The 4,648-nt window shown below is 48.2% G+C and overlaps 2 non-coding genes across 2 annotated transcripts; both read right to left on the bottom strand.

Annotated features, from left to right (window-relative positions):
• Positions 1-209: 209 nt before the first annotated feature.
• Trnah-gug (transfer RNA histidin (anticodon GUG)) lies at positions 210-281 on the bottom strand. The gene has a single exon. It is a non-coding gene; the product is annotated as a tRNA-His (tRNA).
• Positions 282-746: 465 nt separating this feature from the next.
• Trnam-cau (transfer RNA methionine (anticodon CAU)) lies at positions 747-818 on the bottom strand. Its single transcript has one exon. It is a non-coding gene; the product is annotated as a tRNA-Met (tRNA).
• Positions 819-4,648: the final 3,830 nt, after the last annotated feature.

Consider the following 4,648-nt stretch of genomic DNA (forward strand, 5'->3'; position numbering starts at 1 on the left):
TGGCGTACCGTGCATTTGTCAAACAAATTGTAAAAACACCAGAATCAGAGGAGTGAAAAAACATTTTTATTCATGCCTGTAACACTAATAAAGATCCTTTAACGAGAGAATGTACATGGTTTGTTGCGTGATTTTTTCGTCGGGGTGGGGTTCGTCCAAACGGATTTTACAGGCCAGGGGTCTCTAAAAAGAAAAAAGAAAAAATTTAATGCCCCGACCAGGAATCGAACCTGGGTCTTTGAGGCCACAACTCAACGTCTTAACCATTAGACCATCGAAGCGCTTACCTCTTTAGGACTTGGTTTTGGGATTGTCATCGGGAGGCAGTCCGAAATTCACGGCTTTGCAATGAGGGCAGAGTCTTTCGGAGGGTTTCAACCGCTCAGTGTGGAGGGCTTTACAGGTTCCGTGAAAGAATTGGTCGCAACAGGGTGTCAGGAAGTAGTCTCTGATACTGTGTTTGAAAGTGTATCCTTCCTTGCACCATAGACATTGAGGGTTAGGAAATCGAGACATGGAGTCTGAAAATAGAACAAAAACAACTTTTTATTGGTCATTCCACTTATTACAGGGTGGGACGTGTGCACGGTCCTATTGACCGGCGCCCTCTTTTTCTTCGGGATATCAATCAATCAATAAACGATTATTATAGTACTTTCAACCATTGTGATCAAGTAACGATGCGAGCCATGATCGACGCGAACGATAGATTACCAAACGTGTAAAAAGAAATGTGAATTAAAAATGGGCGGGGCGAGGTTTCGATCCTCGGACCTCTGGGTTATGAGCCCAACGCGCTTCCACTGCGCCACCCTGCCTTTATTAGAAATAAAAAAAATCGGAGTGTGTTTTTTACAAAAAAACTGTGTCTGTCTTTTTCTTAGTTTGGGGCCTGTCCATTAATCAGTATGGCTTCGGCGACTCCTCGTCGGTATTCGTCGATCCATTGAAAGAACTTGCAGGTACGCTTGGGACACTTGAGATAGAGCCTGTCTGGGTTGGACTGGGAGTGGGAGGTGGCTAAGACCAGGGACTTGCTGCATAGACATCGGAAACGAGCCGGGTCGATGTTCCTGTAGCAGGGGTGGGTCTGTTCTTCGACGCGTCTCAGGTAAGTGCCCACCTCTTTGACGCCACAGGTCACATAACACTTGGTGTAGAATCTGGAAGAGGGGCATCGGTAATATTCCCAGGTACCACCGTCTGGGGTTCGCACGCTTCCGTATGTCAGGGGTACCATGCAACGTGGGCAGATGGAATCTTGGGGTTTCAGTTGGTTCAGGAGCTGATCGGGGTCGAATTCCTCCAACACTTGGACTTCGGTGAATTCTCCTCGGTCATCCACTTCAGGTGATACTTCTACGAGGTCGTCTTTCTTGAATTTGTCGAGTCCCATGGCTTCCAGGACTTGCACGGTTCGAGGAGGTGAGTCTCTGATCACGGTCATGCATCCGCCTTGAATGGCAGGTAGCTTTGAGTCTGTGAAGATAGAGATTGAGTTAGTATCCCAACAAGGTGTTTTCACGTCGCATGGTTTCTAGGATGTGGGTGGTTTTTCGCACGTTCTTGGGGGTCGGTCTTTGCCTTCGCTTGTCATGGTTACTTTTCATTTGGCTTTTGACTTCTTGGCGTTGGATCGAAAAGGCGCTCCAGGGTCGCGAGAAGCCTTTGAGAGGGACGGTGGTCCAACTGACCGAGTCCGGGGTGATTTCTTTGAAGAGGACGCGTTCGTTGAAACGGAGTCTGGCACGAGGTTTTTTGAATAACCATCTATCTAAAGTCGATTGTAGTTGTTTACCTCCTACTTCTCCTTCCACTCTCTTGGGTAAGAGCAGTTCCAGTTTCTTTTTGGACGATTTTTTCTTTTTCCTGACGGGTTCGACGTGTGAATCCATGACGACTTCTGCTGAAAAGTGACTCGTGATGGAATGCGTGGTTCGACTTTATGGACGTTTTTGACGACCAATCAGTGACGTGTGGTGTGATGGGATCATGTAACGGTCTTCGTTCCGATTGGCGGGATCTGAAGTGGGCACGTGATCCGGGAAAGTACGGAGTGAAAGTGGATCCACGGCGCGGGTATAAAAGGAGCCCGTTGGACGCAGCGAATCATTCTCGACTTGCTGTTGACGCGGTGATGACCTGTAGGATTTTGGATGAGAGAGACGTGCAAGAGATCCTTGAAGATCTGAGACAGCAGTTGAATCGAGCTTCTGACGTTTTGGATACAATCGAAAAAGAAGGCGAAAGACCGTTACACGCGAGGATAATTGAATTGGAGTTACGTCTTGTCTCTCCTTTGTACTATAGGCTCCAGAGGCACTTGATTGACTGGGGTGTGCGTAGTTGCTATCCTCATTTGTCGGGCTTGGAGATCACGAAGCGAGCGGATCGAGAAGGAAAGAAGTTTAACGAGTTTGTCTGAGGGTGTCAAGATGACTTACTATAGCAACTCGAACCAGATTCGGGACCTCGTGGAACAGATCGTGGATCTGAAGGTACACACTTTAAGAGATCTCGACGCCATTCCGGATGCCAAAGTGGACCTGTACATTTTTGACAATCTCTTCGAACCGTCAGGTCGAGTACCCGATAGTCTGTGGTCTTTTCAGCTCTTGATGAGACGTCGTCCTGACTGGGGTGGTACGATTTTGGAGATGATGAAGAAGAACAAACACGTGTTTTTGTTTTTCGGTGAGTGGTGTCGCGTGATGTACCGAAGTGGTAGCGGTCAATTCAAATTCATTCATTGTAGTGATCCCACCCTGGACGCCGAGCGGGCCTGTTTGATCGCCACGGATAACCTCACGTACATGATGACTGATGCCATCCGTGATCTGTTTGAGCCCTTGCGTTTCTCTCGTGACCTATCACGACGGGTGTTGGAGGCAGACGAGAGTCCCATGGTGAAGTCGTTACTGACTTTCAGCAAGGGAGATTACAAGGAAACGTGTCTGAAGTTGGAAGAGTTGATCTACGATATCATGCATCAACGTGATCTGTGGAAGGATCGGTTTTTCTTTCGTGCCATGGACACTGATCGGGAGGACCTTTGTGGTGAGTGTAAAGAGAGTATGCGACAAGCATTCTATGCGAAGGGGGACGAGCAGGAAGCCCTGAAGTGGAGACCCGGTAAAGGGGAATGTTGTTGGAGAAATTGTAAATATTATGCCATGGATACCTACGAGGAAGACTGTGATGATGAGTATGGACGAGATCTTAAGAACATGGAACATGTTGATTACTTTACAGATTCGGACTAAGTCTTTTTCGCCTTCTTTTTTGTTTAGCCAATCAGAGGTGTTGTTTTTCGTAAGAACCAATCAGGCACGACGTTTTTGTACATATAAGAAAGTGTGAATAAAGAATTGGGTTCAAATCATTATGTCTCATGCTTTGAGTTGGTTTATCTCGAGAATGTGTACGACCATAGCCGATCGATGGTGTTGGACGACCTTGTGTTCCAAGTGCACTAGTGTCTACGAGCGATACGGTAAGGGTGAACCCATCCCCGACCATTTCAGCGATTCGCCCTTGGAGGTGTTTGACTATACCGACGTCGAACCCAACGTGATGCGTTTTGTCGTTTATATCTTGTGGTTGAAACGGCAACCCGATTCATTTAAGAAGTATCTCGAGGTACGGGAGCAACGTTTCGAGTTGTGGAGACAGTGCGTGTACAAACTTTATCGACTATGAAGAAAGGTCAAAAGAAGAAGCAAAAGCCGCTTTCGACCGGAACGTTACTGGGACGGTATCGGGATCCTTCCAGACCCGGTAGTCTGGGCGGTCTGACGCGATTCACCCAGGCCAATAAGATCTCGGTACGACGTGCTCGCGAGGTCCTGCAACGGGATTTGGGGTACACGTTGCACAAACCCAGACGTCGTCGTTTTCCCACGGTCCCGGTGGTGGTGTTCGGCATCGACGAGCAGTGGACGGCCGACCTGATCGAGGTGATCAATATTTCGAGGTACAATCGAGGGTATCGTTATCTCTTGACGGTAGTGGACGTGTTTTCCAAACACGCCTGGGTCCAGCCCTTGAAGAGCAAGACGGGTAAAGCGGTGACGGAAGCCATGGCAAAGATCCTGAAAGGAGGTAGAAAACCCATCAATCTCCAGACGGACGACGGGAAGGAATTCTACAACAAGACGTTTCAGGATTTGATGAAGCAGAAAGGCATTCATCATTTTTCGACGCGCGGGGATACGAAATCCAGTGTGGTGGAACGGTTCAATCGGACCCTGAAGGAACGTATGTACCGGTACTTCACCGTGAAGAATACGATTACGTATGTGCCCGTGTTACAAGATCTGGTCCGAGGGTACAATCGATCGTATCATCGCAGTATCAAGATGGCTCCCGATCAAGTGACTTTAGCCAATAGCGAGGACGTGTGGGAGACTCTTTACGGAAAAAAAGAAAAAGGGAAAAACATCGAGACGACCTCCACTCAAAGTCGGGAATCGTGTGAGACTGAACAAGAAGTTCCGTCAGTTCAAGAAAGGGTATTTACCCGGTTGGACCGAAGAGGTGTTTGTGATACGCCGAGTGCGTCCTGGGAAGGTCACCACGTACAAGGTGGAAGAATGGGACGGCACGGCGGTCGAGGGCACGTTTTACGCGCAAGATTTGCAAAAGGTGG

This window comes from Orbicella franksi, chromosome 8 (genome assembly GCF_964199315.1).
Source record: "Orbicella franksi chromosome 8, jaOrbFran1.1, whole genome shotgun sequence".
Taxonomy (NCBI): domain Eukaryota; kingdom Metazoa; phylum Cnidaria; class Anthozoa; order Scleractinia; family Merulinidae; genus Orbicella; species Orbicella franksi.